A 22584-nucleotide genomic window follows, 5' to 3' on the forward strand; every position below is an offset into this window, starting at 1 on the left:
TAATACAACCACTATGGAGAACAGTTTGGAGGTTCCACAAAAAACTACAAATAAAGATACCATATGATCCAACAATCTCACTGCTGCGTATATACCCAATAGAAAGGAAATCAGTATATCAAAGAGACATCTGCACTCCCATGTTTGTTGCAGCTCTGTTTACAATAGCCAAGATTCAGAAGCAACCAAAATATCCATCAACAGATGAATGGATAAAGAAAATGCGGTACTTACGCACAATGGAGTACTATTCAGCCATAAAAAAGAACGAGATCTTGTCATTTGCAACAGCATGGATGGAACTGAGGGTCATTATGCTAAGTGAAATAAGCCAAGCCAAGAAAGACAAACATCGCATGTTCTCACTTATTTGTGGGACCTAAAAATCAAAACAATTGAACTCTTGGAGATAGAGAGCAGAAGCATGGTTACCAGAGGTTGAGAAGAATAGTGGAGGGTAGGGAGGAGAAGTGGGGATGGTTAATGGGTACAAAAATAGTAGTTAGAAATAATGAATAAGACCTAGTATTTGATAGCATAACAGGGTGACTATAGTCAATAATAGTTGTACATTTTTAAATAACTAAAAGAGTATAATTGGATTGTTTATAACACAAAGGATAAATGCTTAAGGGAATGGGTATCCCATTTTATATGATATGATTATTACGCACTGTATGCCTGTATCAAAACATCTCATGTATCCCATAAATATATACACCTACTGTGTACCCTCCAAAAGTGTGCAAAGGATATGAATAGTCTTTTTCTTTTTTTTTTTCTTTTTTTTTGAGACAGAGTCTTGCTCTGTCACCCAGGCTGAAATGCAGTGGTGTGATCTCAGCTCACTGCAAGCTCTGCCTTCCAGTTTCACGCCACTCTCCTGTCTCAGCCTCCCAAGTAACTGGGACTACAGGTATCTGCCACCATGCCCAGCTAATTTTTTGTCTTTTTAGTAGAGATGGGGTTTCACCATGTTAGCCAGGATGGTCTCAATCTCCTGACACCATGATCTGCCCGCCTCGGCCTCCCAAAGTGCTGGGATTACAGGCATAAGCCACCGCGCCCAGCCCCATGAAAATTCATTTTTTAAAAGAAGACATACAAAAGACCAGCAGGTGTGTGAAAAAATGCTCAACATCACTAATCATCAGAGAAATACAAATTAAAACCACAATGGGATATCACCTTACCTCAGTCAGAATCACTATTAGTAAAAAGTCAAAAAATAACAGATGTTGTCAAGGATGCAGAGAAAAGGGAACTCATATGCTGTTGGTGGGAATGAAAATTAGCACAGTCTCTGTAGAAAACAGTATAGAGATTTCTCAAAAAACTAAAAATAGAACTACCATCTGATCCAGCAATCCCACTACTGGGTATCTACCCAAAGGAAAAGAAATCAACCCATCAGGCCTGCCACAGTGACTCATACCTATAATGTTAGCACTTTGGGAGGCCAAAGTTGGAGGATTGCTTGAGCCCAGGAGTTTGAGACCAACCTGGGCAAGATAGTTAGACCTTGTCTCTATTAAAAATTAAAATTAAAAAATTTGCCAGGTATGGTGCACCTGTGGTCCCAGCTACTTGGGAGGCTAAAGCAGGAGGATCTCTTGAGCCTGGGAGGTTGAGGCTGCAGAGAGCTATGATCAAGCTACCATACTCCAGACTGGGCAACAGAGCAAGATCCTGTCTTAAAAAGAAAAAAATAGGAATCAATACATCAAAAAGATACCTGTACTCATATATTTATTGCAGCACTATTCACAATAGCGAGTATGGAATCAACCAAAATATCCATCAACAGATGATTGGATAAAGAAAATGTGGTGTATATACACAACAGAATAGTATTCACCGTTTAAAAAAGAATAAAACCATGTCTTTTGCAGTAACTTGGATGGAACTGGAGGTCATTATCTTAAGCGAAACAAGTCAGACATAGAAAAACAAATATTGTATGTTTTCACTCAGCAGTCGGAGCTAAATATGTGTACATATGGATGCAGAGAGGAGAATGATAGATTATGAAGAGTCCGAAGGGTGAAGGAGTAGGAGGGGGATTGATGATGACAGATTACTTAATTGGTGCAATGTATGTTATTTGAGTTATGGTTACCCTAATGGTTACCCTGAAAGCCCTGACTTGACTGCTATGCAATTTATGCATGTAACAAAATTGCACTTATACCCCATAAATTTATACAAATAAACAAAAAGAAAAGAGAAATACAGAATGAGAATGATATGGTTTGGCTCTGTGTTCCTACACAAATCTCATGTCAAATTTTGTAATTCCCAATATTGGGGCAGGGGCCTGATGGGAGGTGATTGGATCATGGGGGTGGATTTCCCCCTTGCTGTTCTCATGATAGTGATTGAGTTCTCCTGAGATCTGGTTGTTTAAGAGTGTGTAGCACTTCCCCTTTGCTCTCTCTCTCCTGCTCCACTGTGGTAAGACTTGCTTGCTTCCCCTTCGCCTTCTGCCTTCTGCCATGATTGTCAGTTTCCTGAAGCATCCCAGCCATTCTTCCTGTACAGCCTGTGGAACTGTGAGTCAATTAAACCTCTTTTCTTCATAAATTACCCAATCTCAGGTAGTTCTTTACGGCAGTGTGAGAATGAACTAATACAGATAAATAGATGAAACAAAGAGAAAATGGCAAATCATCAATTAATATAAATATACCAATAAAGCAACAGATATTGGCAGAGTAGAGTTTAAAGATGATACAACAATATACTATATACAAGAAATTCACTTCAAATATAAAGACACAGATACGTTGAAAGTATAAAGGTGGAAAAAATACACCATGCAAACTTTGAGCCCAATAAAAAGTATATTAATGTCAGATAAGGTAGACTTCAAAGCAAAGAAAATTACTAGATGCAAAGAGGGCCATTACATAATGATAAAAGAATCAGTCCACTAGAAAGATATGGCAATGTTCAATGTGTAAATACCAAATAACAGACCCTCAAAATACATAAGTGATCTGAAAGGAGAAATTGAAAACCCCACAATTAGAGTTGGGAACCTTAGCACCCCACTCTCAGCATTTGTTAGAACTACTAGGAAAAAAAATTAGCAAGAATATAAAAGAGCTGAACCATACAACCAACCAACAGAATCAAATTGACATATATAGAACACTCCACCTAACAAGAGCAGAATATATATTATTTGTAAGTGTTCATGGTACATGCACCAAGACAGACCATATCCAGGGGTGTCTAATTTTTTGGCTTCCCTGGGCCACATTGGAAGAAGAATAATTGTCTTGGGCCACACATAAAATACACTAGCACTAATGATAGCTGATGAGCTTAAAAAAAAAATCACAAGAAAATCTCATAATGTTTTAAGAAAGTTTATGAATCTGTATTGGGCCACATTCAAAGCCATCCTGGGTTGCATGTTAAAAAAGTACAAAAAGTAACCAGGTGTGGTGGCATATGCCTATAGTCCCAGCTAATCAGGAGGCTGAGGTGGGAGGATCACTTGAGCCCAGGAGGTGCAAGTTGCAGTGAGCCAAGATTGCACCACTGTACTCCAGCCTGGGTGATAGGGTGATAGCGTGAGATCCTGTCTTAAAAATATATATTTTTTAATATATTTTTTTAAATATATGTATTATATATACACACACACACATATATTTACACACATACAGATACACATATATACACATATATACACACATATACACATATATATGTATAGAACTAAATTAAAATGAAAATATAACATATCAAAATATGTGGGATGCAGTTAAATGATTGAGAAGGAAGGCTCACATTAGAAAAGAGAAGAAATCTCGAATCAATAATGTAAGCATCCATCTGAAGAAACTTTAGAAAAAGAAAAGAAAAATAAACCCAAAGCAGGCAGAAGGGAGGAAATAATAAAGATAAGATTAGAAATCAGTGAAATTTAAAAATTAAAAAATAATAGAGAAAAATCAACGAAACATAGCCTGCTTGTTTGAAAAATTTTAAAAAGATAATAAACCCTTAACAAGACTCACAAAGGTAAAGAGAGAAAACACGAATCACCAGTATCATAAATGAAATACCACAATTTTATGCTGATAAATTTGACTCCCTTGCTCTTCCCGCCATCTTGGCTCCTGTGGAGGCCTGCTGGTAACAGGACTTATAAAAGGAAATATGTCTGGAAGGCTGTGGTCCAAGGCCGTGTTTGCTGGCTATAAACGGGGTCCCCGGAACCAAAGGGAACACACAGCTCTTCTTAAAATTGAAGCTGTTTATGCCGGAGATGAAACAGAATTCTATTTGGACAAAAAGGCCCATGGAAACAGTGGCATGGTTCGTGCCAAATTCCAAAGCAATCTTCCTGCTAAGGCTATTGGACATGGAATCCAAGTGATGTTGTACCCCTCAAGTATTTAAACTAAAGAAAAGTCAATAAATAAACGCGTATTTAAAAAAAAAAAAGACACAGGCTTGGGGGGCGGAGCAAGATGGCCGAATAGGAACAGCTCCAGTCTCCAACTCCCAGCGCGAGCGACACAGAAGACCGGTGATTTCTGCATTTTCAACCGAGGTACTGGGTTCATCTCACTGGGGAGTGCCGGACAATCGGTGCTGGTCAGCTGCTGCAGCCCGACCAGCGAGAGCTGAAGCAGGGCGAGGCATTGCCTCACCTGGGAAGCGCAAGGGGGAAGGGAATCCCTTTTCCTAGCCAGGGGAACTGAGACACACAACACCTGGAAAATCGGGTAACTCCCACCCCAATACTGCGCTTTAAGCAAACAGGCACACCAGGAGATCATATCCCACACCTGGCCGGGAGGGTCCCACACCCACGGAGCCTCCCTCATTGCTAGCACAGCAGTCTGTGATCTACCGGCAAGGCAGCAGCGAGGCTGGGGGAGGGGCGCCCGCCATTGCTGAGGCTTAAGTAGGTAAACAAAGCTGCTGGGAAGCTCGAACTGGGTGGAGCTCACAGCAGCTCAAGGAAACCTGCCTGTCTCTGTAGACTCCACCTCTAGGGACAGGGCACAGTAAACAATAACAAATGCAGCAGAATCCTCTGCAGACGCAAACGACTCTGTCTGACAGCTTTGAAGAGAGCAGTGGATCTCCCAACACAGAGGTTGAGATCTGAGAAGGGACAGACTCCCTGCTCAAGTGGGTCCCTGACCCCTGAGTAGCCTAACTGGGAGACATCCCCCACAAGGGGCAGTCTGACACCCCACACCTCACAGGGTGGAGTACACCCCTGAGAGGAAGCTTCCAAAGCAAGAATCAGACAGGTACACTCGCTGTTCAGAAATATTCTATCTTCTGCAGCCTCTGCTGCTGATACCCAGGCAAACAGGGTCTGGAGTGGACCTCAAGCAATCTCCAACAGACCTACAGCTGAGGGTCCTGACTGTTAGAAGGAAAACTATCAAACAGGAAGGACACCTACACCAAAACCCCATCAGTACATCACCATCATCAAAGACCAGAGGCAGATAAAACCACAAAGATGGGGAAAAAGCAGGGCAGAAAAGCTGGAAATTCAAAAAATAAGAGCGCATCTCCCCCGGCAAAGGAGCGCAGCTCATCGCCAGCAACGGATCAAAGCTGGATGGAGAATGACTTTGACGAGATGAGAGAAGAAGGCTTCAGTCCATCAAATTTCTCAGAGCTAAAGGAGGAATTACATACCCAGTGCAAAGAAACTAAAAATCTTGAAAAAAAAGTGGAAGAATTGATGGCTAGAGTAATTAATGCAGAGAAGGTCATAAACTAAATGAAAGAGATGAAAACCATGACACGAGAAATACGTGACAAATGCACAAGCTTCAGTAACCGACTCGATCAACTGGAAGAAAGAGTATCAGTGATTGAGGATCAAATGAATGAAATGAAGCGAGAAGAGAAACCAAAAGAAAAAAGAAGAAAAAGAAATGAACAAAGCCTGCAAGAAGTATGGGATTATGTAAAAAGACCAAATCTACGTCTGATTGGGGTGCCTGAAAGTGAGGGGGAAAATGGAACCAAGTTGGAAAACACTCTTCAGGATATCATCCAGGAGAACTTCCCCAACCTAGTAGGGCAGGCCAACATTCAAATCCAGGAAATACAGAGAACGCCACAAAGATACTCCTCGAGAAGAGCAACTCCAAGACACATAATTGCCAGATTCACCAAAGTTGAAATGAAGGAAAAAATCTTAAGGGCAGCCAGAGAGAAAGGTTGGGTTACCCACAAAGGGAAGCCCATCAGACTAACAGCAGATCTCTCAGCAGAAACTCTCCAAGCCAGAAGAGAGTGGGGGCCAATATTCAACATTCTTAAAGAAAAGAATTTTAAACCCAGAATTTCATATCCAGCCAAACTAAGTTTCATAAGTGAAGGAGAAATAAAATCCTTTACAGATAAGCAAATGCTTAGAGATCTTGTCACCACTAGGCCTGCCTTACAAGAGACCCTGAAGGAAGCACTAAACATGGAAAGGAACAACCGGTACCAGCCATTGCAAAAACATGCCAAAATGTAAAGACCATCGAGGCTAGGAAGAAACTGCATCAACTAACAAGCAAAATAACCAGTTAATATCATAATGGCAGGATCAAGTTCACACATAACAATCTTAACCTTAAATGTAAATGGACTAAATGCTCCAATTAAAAGACACAGACTGGCAAACTGGATAAAGAGTCAAGACCCATCAGTCTGCTGTATTCAGGAGACCCATCTCACACGCAGAGACATACATAGGCTCAAAATAAAGGGATGGAGGAAGATTTACCAAGCAAATGGAGAACAAAAAAAAGCGGGGGTTGCAATACTAGTCTCTGATAAAACAGACTTTAAACCATCAAAGATCAAAAGAGACGAAGAAGGCCATTACATAATGGTAAAGGGATCAATTCAACAGGAAGAGCTAACTATCCTAAATATATATGCACCCAATACAGGAGCACCCAGATTCATAAAGCAAGTCCTTAGAGACTTACAAAGAGACTTAGACTCCCATACAATAATAATGGGAGACTTCAACACTCCACTGTCAACATTAGACAGATCAATGAGACAGAAAGTTAACAAGGATATCCAGGAATTGAACTCATCTCTGCAGCAAGCAGACCTAATAGACATCTATAGAACTCTCCACCCCAAATCAATAGAATATACATTCTTCTCAGCACCACATCGTACTTACTCCAAAATTGACCACGTAATTGGAAGTAAAGCACTCCTCAGCAAATGTACAAGAACAGAAATTATAACAAACTGTCTCTCAGACCACAGTGCAATCAAACTAGAACTCAGGACTAAGAAACTCAATCAAAACCGCTCAGCTACATGGAAACTGAACAACCTGCTCCTGAATGACTACTGGGTACATAACGAAATGAAGGCAGAAATAAAGATGTTCTTTGAAACCAATGAGAACAAAGATACAACATACCAGAATCTCTGGGACACATTTAAAGCAGTGTGTAGAGGGAAATTTATAGCACTAAATGCCCACAAGAGAAAGCAGGAAAGATCTAAAATTGACACTCTAACATCGCAATTAAAAGAACTAGAGAAGCAAGAGCAAACACATTCGAAAGCTAGCAGAAGGCAAGAAATAACTAAGATCAGAGCAGAACTGAAGGAGATAGAGACACAAAAAACCCTCCAAAAAATCAATGAATCCAGGAGTTGGTTTTTTGAAAAGATCAACAAAATTGATAGACCGCTAGCAAGACTAATAAAGAAGAAAAGAGAGAAGAATCAAATCTACGCAATAAAAAATGATAAAGGGGATATCACCACCGACCCCACAGAAATACAAACTACCATCAGAGAATACTATAAACACCTCTACGCAAATAAACTGGAAAATCTAGAAGAAATGGATAATTTCCTGGACGCTTACACTCTTCCAAGACTAAACCAGGAAGAAATTGAATCCCTGAATAGACCAATAGCAGGCTCTGAAATTGAGGCAATAATTAATAGCCTACCAACCAAAAAAAGTCCAGGACCAGATGGATTCACAGCTGAATTCTACCAGAGGTACAAGGAGGAGCTGGTACCATTCCTTCTGAAACTATTCCAATCAATAGAAAAAGAGGGAATCCTCCCTAACTCATTTTATGAGGCCAACATCATCCTGATACCAAAGCCTGGCAGAGACACAACAAAAAAAGAGAATTTTAGACCAATATCCCTGATGAACATCGATGCAAAAATCCTCAATAAAATACTGGCAAACCGGATTCAGCAACACATCAAAAAGCTTATCCACCATGATCAAGTGGGCTTCATCCCTGGGATGCAAGGCTGGTTCAACATTCGCAAATCAATAAACATAATCCAGCATATAAACAGAACCAAAGACAAGAACCACATGATTATCTCAATAGATGCAGAAAAGGCTTTTGACAAAATTCAACAGCCCTTCATGCTAAAAACGCTCAATAAATTCGGTATTGATGGAACGTATCTCAAAATAATAAGAGCTATTTATGACAAACCCACAGCCAATATCATACTGAATGGGCAAAAACTGGAAAAATTCCCTTTGAAAACTGGCACAAGACAGGGATGCCCTCTCTCACCACTCCTATTCAACATAGTGTTGGAAGTTCTGGCTAGGGCAATTAGGCAAGAGAAAGAAATCAAGGGTATTCAGTTAGGAAAAGAAGAAATCAAATTGTCCCTCTTTGCAGATGATATGATTGTATATTTAGAGAACCCCATTGTCTCAGCCCAAAATCTCCTTAAGCTGATAAGCAACTTCAGCAAAGTCTCAGGATACAAAATTAATGTGCAAAAATCACAAGCATTCTTATACACCAGTAACAGACAAACAGAGAGCCAAATCAGGAATGAACTTCCATTCACAATTGCTTCAAAGAGAATAAAATATCTAGGAATCCAACTTACAAGGGATGTAAAGGACCTCTTCAAGGAGAACTACAAACCACTGCTCAGTGAAATCAAAGAGGACACAAACAAATGGAAGAACATACCATGCTCATGGATAGGAAGAATCAATATCGTGAAAATGGCCATACTGCCCAAGGTAATTTATAGATTCAATGCCATCCCCATCAAGCTACCAATGAGTTTCTTCACAGAATTGGAAAAAACTGCTTTAAAGTTCATATGGAACCAAAAAAGAGCCCGCATCTCCAAGACAATCCTAAGTCAAAAGAACAAAGCTGGAGGCATCACGCTACCTGACTTCAAACTATACTACAAGGCTACAGTAACCAAAACAGCATGGTACTGGTACCAAAACAGAGATATAGACCAATGGAACAGAACAGAGTCCTCAGAAATAATACCACACATCTACAGCCATCTGATCTTTGACAAACCTCAGGAAAACAAGAAATGGGGAAAAGATTCCCTATTTAATAAATGGTGCTGGGAAAATTGGCTAGCCATAAGTAGAAAGCTGAAACTGGATCTTTTCCTTACTCCTTATACGAAAATTAATTCAAGATGGATTAGAGACTTAAATGTTAGACCTAATACCATAAAAATCCTAGAGGAAAACCTAGGTAGTACCATTCAGGTCATAGGCATGGGCAAAGACTTCATGTCTAAAACACCAAAAGCAACAGCAGCAAAAGCCAAAATTGACAAATGGGATCTAATTAAACTAAAGAGCTTCTGCACAGCAAAAGAAACTACCAACAGAGTGAACAGGCAACCTACAGAATGGGAGAAAATTTTTGCAATCTACTCATCTGACAAAGGGCTAATATCCAGAACCTACAAAGAACTCAAACAAATTTACAAGAAAAAAACAAACAACCCCATCAAAAAGTGGGCAAAGGATATGAACAGACATTTCTCAAAAGAAGACATTCATACAGCCAACAGACACATGAAAAAATGCTCATCATCACTGGCCATCAGAGAAATGCAAATCAAAACCACAATGAGATACCATCTCACACCAGTTAGAATGGCGATCATTAAAAAGTCAGGAAACAACAGGTGCTGGAGAGGATGTGGAGAAATAGGAGCACTTTTACACTGTTGGTGGCACTGTAAACTAGTTCAACCGTTATGGAAAACAGTATGGCGATTCCTCAAGGATCTAGAACTAGATGTACCATATGACCCAGCCATCCCATTACTGGGTATATACCCAAAGGATTATAAATTATGCTGCTATAAAGACACATGCACATGTATGTTTATTGCAGCACTATTCACAATAGCAAAGACTTGGAATCAACCCAAATGTCTATCAGTGACAGATTGGATTAAGAAAATGTGGCACATATACACCATGGAATATTATGCAGCCATAAAAAAGGATGAGTTTGTGTCCTTTGTAGGGACATGGATGCAGCTGGAAACCATCATTCTTAGCAAACTATCACAAGAACGGAAAACCAAACACCGCATGTTCTCACTCATAGGTGGGAACTGAACAATGAGATCACTTGGACTCAGGAAGGGGAACATCACACACTGGGGCCTATCATGGGGGCAGGGGGGAGGGATTGCATTGGGAGTTATACCTGATGTAAATGACGAGTTGATGGGTGCAGCACACCAACATGGCACAAGTATACATATGTAACAAACCTGCACGTTATGCACATGTACCCTACAACTTAAAGTATAATAATAATAAATAAATTTTAAATAAATAAATAAATAAATAAAAATAAAAATAAAAAAATAAAAAAAATAAAAAAAATAAAGTACTCCCTTGAAGAAATGGACCAATTCCTCCAAAATCATAAACTACTAAAACTTAACCAAGATGTAATGGGTAATCTGAATAGTCCTATAACCATTGAAGAAATTGAATTCATAATTTTAAAACTCGTAAAAAAGAAATATCCAGGCATAGGTAGTTTCAATGGAGAATTCTACCAAATTTTTCTTTTTAACTTAACACCAACTTTACACAACATCCTCCAGAATAATAGAAGGGGAGGGAATACTTTCCAACTCACTTTATGAGACTGGCATTACCCTGATATAAAAACCAGACAGCAGGCTGGGCACAGTGGCTCACGCCTATAATCCCAGCACGTTGGGAGGCTGACGCAGGTGGATCACATAAGACCAAGAATTCGAGACCCGCCTGTCCAGCATGGCAAAACCCTGTCTCTACTAAAAATACAAGAATTAGCCAGGTGTAATGGTGCATATCTGTAATCCCAGCTACTGGCACATCTGTAATCCCAGCTGAGGCATGAGAATTGCTTGAACCCAGGAGGCAGAGGTTGCAGTGAGTTGAGATCGTTTCACTGCATTCCAGCCTGGGCAACAGAGCGAGACTCTGTCTCAACAACAACAACAAAAGACTGCAATATTACAAGAAAAGAAAACTACAAATCAACATCTCCCATGAACTTAGACACCAAAATCCTCAACAAAAATTAGTAAACTGAGTACAGCAATGTATAAAAATAATTATGCAACATGACCAAGTGTGATTTATTCCAAGTATACAAGACTGGTTCAATATTTAAAGAACAATCAATATAATTCACCATATAAACACCACATAAAAAATATATATGTGTATATATATATATAGAGAGAGAGAGTACTAGAATTTCTAACCACTGCAATAAAAGAAGAAAAATAAATAAAATGTTGCCAAGGCTGATCTCAAGCGATCTGCCCATCTCAGCCCCCCAAAGTGCTGGGATTACAGTGGACCGTGCCACTGCACTCTAGCCTGGGTGACAGAGTGAGACTATGTCTCAAAAATAAATAAATAAATAAATAATTATAGTGCTGGAATTTCTAACCACTGCAATAAAAGAAGAAAAATAAATAAAAGCAAATAGATTGAGAAGGGAAAAATCAAACTGTTACTATCAGAAATGATACAACTGTCTATGTAGAAAATCACAAGCAATCTTTTTAAAAAATCCTCCAAATAAGAAGTGAGTCTAGCAAGGTAGCAGAACACAAGATCAACGAACAAAAATCAACTAAAAAAATTTTTTTTGAGACAGTCTCGCACTGTCGCCCAGGCTGGAGTGCAGTGGTATGATATCTGCTCACTGTGACCTCTGCCTCCCAGGTTCAAGGATTCTCCTGCCTCGGCCTCCCAAGTAGCTGGGACTACAGGTGCGTGCCACCATGCCCAGCTAATTTTTGTATTTTTAATAGAGACAGGGTTTCACAGTGTTGGCCAGGATGGTCTCAATCTCTTGACCTTGTGATCTGCCCGCCTCGGCCTCCCAAAGGGCTGGATTACAGTTGTGTAATGACATTATAGCTGGAAATGACAGTTGTGTCATTTCCGATAGGAACAGTCTGGGCAACAGAGCGAGACCCTTTCTTGAAAAAACAAAAAACCAACCAAAAACCCCCCACAAATAACAAAGGGAAGAAAATATACTTTTAAAGTGAAAAAAATCTGGGAGATACTACCTTAGCCAAGTGATCAAAGTTAGTATCACCAGTAATGAGACAGTCCTGACTCACTGCAGCCTTGACCTCCTGAGAGCAAGCAAGCAATCCTCCCACCTCAGCCCCCCAAGTAGCTGGAACTACAGGCATACACCACCACACCCAATTAATTTTTGCATTTTTGGTAGAGATAGGGTTTCACCATGTTGACCAGACTGGTCTCAAGCGATCTGCCCGCCTCAACCTCCCAAAGTGCTGGGATTACAAGCATGAGACACCATGCCCAGCCTGCTTATGCTATTTTCCAATAATCCGTATAATGGTTTTTGTTTTAGTGTGCATGGATATATGTTACTATTATGAATTAGGAAGAATGTTATATTTGAAACAAATTTTTTTTTATGGGATCTTGCTCTGCTGCCTAGGCTAGAGTGCAGTGGTGCAATCATAGCTCACTGCAGCCTCAGCAGTCCTCCTACCTCAGCCTCTTAAGTAGCTATGAATACAGGTGTGTGCTACTGTGCCTGGCTAATTTTAAAAAAAAATTTTTTTGCAGAGACAGGATTTTGCCATATTGCCTAGGCTAGTCTTGAACTCCTGGCCTCAAGCAATTTCCCCATCTCAGCCTCCAAAACAAAATTACAGGTGTCAGCTGCCGTACCCAGCTTGAATTCTTAATTGAAAATGTTGCATAAGCCCACCAATAAAATAAAATAGTTTGTTAATTAATATGTAAATATTCTTGTAATATACATAATTTAAAGCATATCCTGGTACTCTCTTAAAGTGTCTACATTTGGACACTTGAGGCCATGTGCCTGAGAATTCATTGCAAAATTGCCCTTGAGGTTGTTGAAGTCAGACATTCAGGCGGAGATGATAGGGATGGCTCCAGCGTAGCCTTCAGCCCTACTTTCAGTCACCCTCCACCCACCACCCCTTCTCCCATATGCTCAACTCAGAGCCCTGGGTCCCAAAACAGATACACTCCATTAACAAGCAAGGGTATGCCCTCCCACCCCAAACTGCCAACAGGCAAAAGACAAGAACCAACAAATATCTGGAGGGATTTGGGTTCTTCTAAGGAGACTCATCACCCACCTCCCTTCTCTCTTCCTCCTGCCCTCCCTCTCTCCTTCTTCCCTTAAACACCTTCATTCCATGGGTGAGAACACTGAGGTCCAGAAGGGGCAGAGGCTGAACTAATGGCATGGTCAAGATCACCACAGAGCCAGGCCTCAACCTATCCTGGTTTCGGGAGAGCCCTGCAATGGGGTAGGAGGCAGGAATCTTGGCTCAGGATTCACCTGCCCTGGCTTTCAGCAGGCTGCTCGTTCCAGCCTGGAGCAAGCCTCTGTGCCCATCAGGACCCAGCCGATGCAGCTCCTGACTGGGCTTCCAGGAAGGGCTGCATGGCACAGCCCGTGGTTCCCTGCCCCCTGCAACCTGCAGCGCACCACCCTGTGCCCAGGGATGAAGTACTCTCAAACAACTGCTCTGGTCACCAATCCACACCCCAACCCTCAAAGCAGAGTCTCCACCCTCCCTGTTCCTGGACAATTCATCTCATCCTGTTTCCTCCTCCAGGAGCCTGGTTAGAGGCGTCTGAAAGGCAACTCATCCCTCCTTGGCAAACTCCCTCTCCCACTCTGGAAGACAAAGAGGCTGTTGACTCCTCCCTGGCAGTAAGGAGCACCCAGCCCTTGGGAACTAGGCTCCTGGGAAGGTGGGTTTGCCTCTCCTCCCTTCCCGATGGGTCTTTGGCAAAAAGAAGCAACTCCTCCTGTGACACACCTAAATCACCCCTGCTGCTTCCAGCCAGTTCCCTCTGGCTCCACGGAAAAGCCATTATGCAACTGCAGACTTTGTGTGCATGTGAAGTGGCTGGTGCTGGTACGGACATCTGTCCTTCAAGATGGAATGTGTGCCCATTGTCCAGTGCAGATAACCCAGACCCCAGCCTGTAGCCCTGAGAGGAAGATGGAAGCTGGCTCCTCTCCAACACGTCACTGCACTGCATGCCTCACCAGGGCACAGATGGTGGCATTCTAAGTGCTGAGGAGCCCCTGACACTTACACAGAGTTTAACTATCTTCCAGGGAAGCAGGATTTTGTGGGGCTCTAAATTCATCTGTGACTTAAGCAACAGTTCTCTGTTAACCAGACCTTGTGTTACCCAGAGCACACTCTCCCTTGGCTTCAGCAGCCAACAGGGAGACCATTCTGTGGAAGTCAGGGACGTGGGGGTGCTCCTGGGTTCCCAGACCTCCAGAGAGACCATCAGAAGTGGAAAGAGAACCTCAAGCTGTAGCCCAGCCCCACTCTGTGTGGTGTGTGACTTGGGGCTCTTTGGGTTTCAGCTTCCTCAGAGATGGGCAGACAATCTCTCAGACTGCCCAGCTTAGGGACTGTCTCTTGTTTCTAACAGGTGTGTCATCTATTGGCTCTCCAAAACATATCCTGCTCTGTCCTCTACCTGCATGGAATAAGGGCTGGGAGATTAAACCATCCTCCAAACCACCAGGGCCTGAAACTTCCAGCCCTTCCCCCAAAGTGTAGATATATTGCAATTCCGGAAGGAGAATATGCTCCTCAGTCCTGGGGCCACACAGATCTCCCAGCCAAATCTCACCTCACACATATGGTACAAAAAGGCAAAGTGCACATACAGGGCCTAAAGACTATGACATCAGAGCACAGGAGTGAGGCAGGACAGGAGCCGTAGGAACAGTCCTTCCTGATTCACTATGTGAGCTTCCCCAGGTCCCTTAGCCTCTTGCAGCCTCAATTTCTTCAACAATATAATGGGCATACACATACACCCCAACAGAGTCCAAGATGTGGCCCAGACTCTCCTTAATACTTACTCAGTTCTGCTCCCTGCCCAACAGGTCACTGCTCTGCCCACCCTGTGCTTCTTTTCATGCCACAGGGAAAACTGGACCAGCCACCCGCTTCTCATAGGGAAATTCTGCAATCGCATCATTCGGAGTGGTGATCAAGCCCAGACATAGCCTTCATTTATGAAGGCCTGGTCCAGCAGGAATTGTGCATTCCTTTCTCTGAGCCAAAAAAGAGGAGTAGGATTAAGTAGCACCTGAATAAATAGCAATTTCTGCCTTTACCCCAGATAAGCAGAGTGGCTTTGCTGAGTATAAGAAACAATCTCTGGGTCCCCTTCATGCTATTATCTCCATCCCCAAGTCTAGTTACCTTATTTCATGAGAAGAACCCAGGGTCTTGATAGCTTTGGGCTCACTGTGGCTCCTGGAAAGGCCTGTGCTGGCTTCTGAAAACCGACTGATTGGTTCTCATTATCAATCTAACAAAAGCCCAGTCCCTTTCTAGCATGTCCCTGGAGCTCTATTCTCATGCCTGACCTGAGATCACACCCTGACCCTGACCCACACTCAACCCTCACCTTGTAGAGGCTGGGACTTCAAAAGGAGTCTGAACCTTATGAAGGAGACAGAAGTATCTACACAATACTGTAACGCTGTTACTAGAGCTTCTGTCTCCCTTACTGGCTTTGAGGAAGCAAGCAACCATGTTGGGGAACCTCACATGGCAAGGAGCTCAGGCAGCCTGGAGAACCACGGGTAGCCTCCAGCTAACAGCCTGCAAGGACCTCCAGCAGCCAGCAAGAAAGTGAGGTCCTTGGTCCTACAGCCACAAGAAACAGTTCTGTCAACAACTACATGAGCTTGGAAGCAGATCCTTCCCCAGCTGAGCCTCAGGTAAAACCACAGCCTTGACTGATACCTGGATTGCAGCCTTGTAAGACTGAATTACAGGACCCAGTTGAACCACGCTCAGACTCCTGATCACGGAAACTGTGAGATAATGAGTATTCATTGTTTTAAGATGCTAAGTTTGTGGTCATTTGCTACACAATAGATAACTAAGAGCCGTAAGGGGAAGTCTTGACAGAACTTCAGGCCATTGAGATAGTTAAGGGTGGTCAAAATATTAGGCAGCCTGTTGGGGCAGAGTAGTGTGAAATAGATACCAGCTACATTTTACTGAGCACTTACTATGTGCCATGCTCTGTGCTAAATGCTTTCCGTGTGCTAACTCATTTAATCCTCACCAGGATTTAGGGACTAAATCCACATTTTACAGACAAGGAAATTGAGGTGCAGAGAAGTTAAACACCTTGCCCAAGGTCACACAGCTGATGAGTAGTAGAGCCAGAACTCACACCAAAAATACTTTGCCATAACCCTTCAAGAGTGGGGGATCTGGGATGTCAGTCTGAGAAATTTTGTTCTTCAGCCAATGGGAGCCCTTGAAAGTGGGGAATAGGAGAGTGGCACAGCCAATGTGTGTTTTGGAAAGCCCTTTTTGGCAGGGCAGCAAGAAAGGCAGGGAGCCAGGCTGTGGGGAGACTTGGAGGCTGTGGGAGTTTGCAGAGGATGGAGAAGTCAGGAGGGAGACCCAGAGTGAAGCATGTGGGGATGGGCTAGAGGGAGTAGAGGACCAAGAGGCAGAGCTGAGATGCTGACCAAAAGCCACCTAGGTCAGTAAGCATCTCCAGGATCAGGGCTGGATTAAAGTGAGCTAGTGGCCTCTGAGCCTTGCCACTTCACCGCTTCTGTTCAGCAACCCTATAGCCTGTTCCTCCTCCTCCCAGGGTGTGGTAGGGCTGAGGGAAGCTGTGCTCCAGTCAGGCCCTAACCAATTGACTGGTGCCCTCGAATGCTCTTCCCTCCTTCTCCAAAGGCTCCTGGAAAGTGCACTTGAGGGTGAATGTTATTGCCTGGCACTCAAAGGCCAGGCAGACACAGCTGAAGCTACCATGGAAGTCAGAGCCTGGCTCTCCCAGGGCAGAGCACCCACCACGTCTTGAGGCTCAGGTTTGCCCAGGATTCTACTGAGCCCCTCTCTGCAGTTTCTGCAGCCTCCACTAGAAATGAAACAAAACCAGTCATTGACAGGAATGAGCCAGGCTTAGGGTAAATACTGCAATTAGTTTTTTAATCTGGTGATTTATAAACCTCTAAGACATCCGGAGCTCTGAGACTCAAAGCAGCTGATCCCATGCTAGCTAATGAGGGTAGTGGCTTCTAACTGGAGCTCCTGGCAGCTGGCACTGCTAGGTTGAGCTGCCCTGAAGCCAAGACCACACTGGTGGCTAGACCGGCTCTCCTGGTGGCCTCCACAGGAGGAAGTGCCTGAGGGCTCAGTAGGGTGGAGCTAGGCCCAGCCTGCCTGCCTGTTGAAGGCTCCTCTCCTAGTCCTGGTCGGGCCTCGCTCCTTGCAGTCCTGTCCTCCCTGACTCTCAAGCAGCAGCTCCTTCGCTTTTCCTGTGCCTCCTGCCAGGATGCCCTCACTCTCCTCCACCACCTTGCAAATCCCACCTCACTTTCACAAGCCAGCATCTCCCTGACACTTTCCAGAATCCCAGCAGAGATGCTGCCTCCGTTCTCTGAGGGTCCCCAGCTGTCTTGCTCCCCGCTGACATTTTGCCTCACATAAAAGTGCTATCTTAATGCAGTCTTATTTCTTCCTTGTCTGAGTCATGTAGGGCTGAGGCTCAGTCCAGTTCGTCTTTGCACTATTCCCCATCCAGCCTACAGAGCTCTATCCAGGAGACTCCCTAAAACAGGCATGAGAGCACTGCTGGTGAGGAAAGCAGCCTTGAAGGAAGCCATTGCACAGGAGGATATTTTTAACAAGTTAGCAGAGGTTTTCTCTCCTTCCCCTCAAACAACCTGTGGACCTGGATACATCACCCAGGGAAGAGAGGGTGGAGTGGATGGTGCCCTGCCTGTATCCCCTCTGCATTCACCTCCCCTAGCAAAAGACACCTGTAACTTTTTACTGCAGGCACCCGCAGTTCCGTATCTGAGGGCTTTTTTGGCCACAGGACATGAAAGAACCCACAACCTATGGGAGTTGATGGAGAGATGCCCCAGCTTCCTCCACCTACCGATGGGGATAGCATGACTCTGAGGTGTGTTCCATGCAGCCTCCCAGAGCTGGAGTTCCAGGCACCCATGGCGGTGACGTGGTCATTACCCACCCTGCATTGGCTGCCTTCTCTTTTCTGTCCCACTTCCTCATTTCCCTTGAGTGCTTCCTAGGATCACCTCCAAATAAATTGCCTGTGCTCAAATTCTGCTCTTGGAGTCTATTTCTAAAGGAATCCAAAAGGAGACAAGGAACACCTATGAGTCCCCCGGCTCATAGATGATCCCAGAGGTCTCTGAGGAAAAAGTCTCAAAACTGATCAGGACGTGTTGACAGCAGGAAATGTTCTTGAAACTCAAGAGCAAAGCTCCCTGGGCCCACTCCCCAGACAGAACCTCAGCAGGGGCAGCAAGAACCCAAAGAGGAAATGGGCATGTGGAGTAGCCCGGAAGAGACTTTCTCTGTCTCCTGGAGAGCCAGCTCCCCAGGCATAGCCAGAAGCCTTAGTTTTCTGATCCCACAGTCACAGCAGGAAAATAGCAGAGAACCTCCAGAACCATTATGGAAACCCCTTAGTAGCTGTACTTACATCAGCCCCCAGAGCTTTGACTCAACCACCAGAAAGGCAATAAGCCTAGAAAATCACTGGGATTTAATTTTCTGTCATTATAGTAGAGTAGGAGCCCAGAATCAGAAATAATTTGGATTACAGAACATAAAGCAGTTTCTTACACACCTGAGTTTAAGGTTGCAGCAGTAGCTGCTGAACTAGCATTCCTTCCTCTTTCCCTCTTCCTGGTTCATACCTGGCTGTCTAGGACAACTCAGGATGCTGCAGGGTAAGCTCTGGAGACAAAGCCCTGCATTAGTTCCAGGACCACCTTCTTGGAAGCCCCCACCCCTAATGCATGGGAAGAGCTCTGGAGTTCAATGAGGCACCTTCCACATTTCTCCACTCTCTTTGGGAATCTCGTGGGACTCATAGTTTCCCCAGCACCAAGCCCAAGCTATCCAGGGCCAGGCCCTGCCAGGAAACAGTCAGGGGCTAGCCCTCTCCATCCATCTGTAGAAATGCCTTTTTTGAGGACAGAGTTGGGAGAGTGTTCCCCAGTCCCTCCTTGGGAAATGGCCAATACCTTCCAGTCCCACCCTCCTTCCACCTCTACCCCAGCCTCACCTGGAAGCCATGGTGGTCATGACTTGAGGCTGGAGTTACCCTCCTGTTCCCACGGTCTGGATGCAGAACATCTACATACGCCACATATGCTGGCAGGGTCCCTGCTCTTGTTGGCTCAGTCAAAACCAGCCAGGCAGGGAGAGTGTCCAGCTGGGGCCATGAGGCCTGAGAATGCAACAGATCTCAGTTAAGGCTTCCCATAGAACAGGTAATCTTAGCCCTGAGTCCAGTGACATCCAAGAAATGCATGAATAGAAATTTATGGAGTCCAAATACTTGGGTGGTAAAACATGGCTACTTTATTCCATTTTAACTGAAGGTTGGCATTCTTTTCCATGATGAAAGTAGACAACATAGCACAGTGGTATCAGCAGGAGCTGTGACTTTATCACCAATAGAAATCCCAGCTACTTTCATCTCATGTTACCATTAGTGGAGATGTCTCAAAATGTCATTTATTCTCATTACTACTTTAAAATCAGCCTGCCACTAGATTTTGTTATTTGATACATTAATAAAGAAACACATGTATTACTGTGACCAAAATGTGTTTTTAATATTTTGATAACTGCATTTCAATTGATTTCCTTTGTAATTCTATGTTTTGTTTCTTGTGCATTTTAAAACATTATCTGGAGAAGATGGTAGATGGGAGACAGGGCTAACATGCAGCTCCCACATGGATAGACAGAACACCATGATCTTTTGCTCCAAGAACCACTGCAGGAATGTGCAAGGAAAACCAAAAGAATTCACAGATTCTTTGAAAGAAGTGGCATGCTGCTGCAAATTCTGTGAAACAGGCAAAAAACTGAGTCCCCAAAGTGTGAGGGGCGGGATATCTGCCTCTGAACACACATCCCCACTGGAGAATCTGAAAATCCAGATCATAAGAGGAAGATTTAGCCTTGCCTAGAGCTGAGACAGAATTAGGAAGTTGTGTGAAATATACAAAGTAGAGGTAGCAGTGGGATGTGCCTTATAGGCACTCCCAGTCTCCAGGTTGAGCCCAGGGAAGCCATCTCTGACTATATCTCACAGGGGCCCTTGGAGAAGGCAGCCAGAAGAATTGGGGAGGGATTGCAGGGTGAAGAAAACTCCCAGTTGAAATGGGTAGTGGTTTCAACTGGCACAAATTTTCTTGAGCAGAGTCCAGGGGACAAGCAGGAGCTGCTACAGATTTGAGTGCAGGAGCACAGGAGCTACCTATGGAGTGGGAAGATGAGGAGGGGTGAGGTCTGAAAGCCTGCTTTCTCAGCAGGGTAGCTCACAGCCTGGGGCAAGATCTGAGTGGGAGCATTGCAAGAGTGAGGTAGGCCTTGCCAGCTGCATGAGAGCAGAGTGAGGCCTCTTGCTACCAGCTATCTCCCACTTCCCTGGCAAACTATATGACACAGCAGAGGTGTCCAAGATCCCCTCTGGAACATAGCTCCATAGGCCTGAGAAACACCCCTCATCCCCCACAGTGGCCACAGCAAGTGCTGCCCAAGAAGAGTCTGAGCCCAGACCTGCCTGATCCTGCCCCCACCTGATGGTATTTCTCTACCCATCCTGGTAGCCAAACACAAAAGACAGAAACTCTTGGGAGCTTTATGGGCCTACCAATCACCTGAGAAATTGAAATACTTACCTTGGCCAATTTAGGGCAAGCTTGGATGCCCCTACTACTACTACAAGAGAGCTGGTGCTCTCTTGCAAGTGCCACCTCCTGGCTGGAGGTCAACCAATTCAGGCCATTACAGCAACTCATGACAGAAACAACCCTGATCCCAGGAAGGAGAAGAAAACACCTAATTCCACTGCCTGCAACATCCTGGCTAATGAGAAATCCTGAGTGTGTCCACGTGACAACTTCACTGCCAGCATAACCAGCATTCAAGAAAGCCAGCACACTAAACATATCTATAACAAAGGACTCTCACAGAGTCTACTTCATTTCCCTGTCACCTCTGCCAGAGCAGGTGCTGGTATCCATGGTTAGGAGACCTGAAGACAGATGACATCACAGGACTATTTGCAGACATACTGCAGCACAAGCCTGGAGCCCGGTAGCCCACTGGGTGGCTAGACCCAGAAGAGCAGTAACAATCACTGCAGTCCAGCTCTCAGGAAGCCCCATCCCTAGGGAAGAAGGAGAGCACCACATCAAGAGATCACCCCATGAGACAAGAGAATCTGAGCAGCAGGCCTTGATTTTCAGACCTCTCCACTGAAATAGTCTACCCAAGTGAGAAGGACCCAGAAAAGTCATTCTGGTAATATGACAAAACAGGGTTCTATAACACTCCCAAAAGATCACATGAGCTCCCCAGCGATGGATCCAAACCAAGAAGAAAGCTCTGAATTGCCAGATAAAGAATTCAGAAGGTTGTTTATTAAGCTACTCAAGGAGATACCAGAGAAAGGTGAAAACCAATTTAAAGAAATTTTTTAAAAATACAGGATATGGATGAAAAAATACCCAGAGTCATAGACATCATAAAGAAAAATAATCACAACTTCTGGAAATGAAAGACACACTTAGAAAAATACAGAATGCCATGGAAAGTTTCAACAATAAATTAGAACAAGTGGAAGAAAGAACTTCAGAGCTTGAAGACAAGGCTTTCAAGTTAACCCAATCTAACAAAGACAAAGAAAAAAGAATTTTTAAAAATACAGGAAGCTCAAAGAACACCTGGGAAATTCATTGCAAAAAAAGATCATCACCTAGGCACATAGTCATCACATTATCTAAAGTCAAGGTGAAGGAAAGAATCTTAAGAGCTGTGAGACAAGAGCACCAGAAAACCTATAAAGGAAAACCTATCAAGGTCAACAGCAGATTTCTCAGCAGAAAGTTTATAGTTCAGAAGGGATTGGGGACCCATCTTTAGCCTCCTGAAACAAAAATAGTTGTCAGCCAAGAATTTTGTATCCAGCAAAACTAAGTATTTTTCAGACAAACAAATGCTGAGAGAATTCACCACTAATAAGCCAGCCCTGGAAGAAATGCTAAAAAGAGTTTTAAATCTTAAAACAAAACCTTGAAAATCACCAAAATAGAATCTCCTTAAAGCATAAATTTCACAGGTCCTATAAAACAATAACACACCAAAAAACAAGGCATTAAGGCAACAACAAACGTGATGAAT

The sequence above is a fragment of the Macaca mulatta genome, chromosome 2, assembly GCF_049350105.2.
Source record: "Macaca mulatta isolate MMU2019108-1 chromosome 2, T2T-MMU8v2.0, whole genome shotgun sequence".
Taxonomy (NCBI): domain Eukaryota; kingdom Metazoa; phylum Chordata; class Mammalia; order Primates; family Cercopithecidae; genus Macaca; species Macaca mulatta.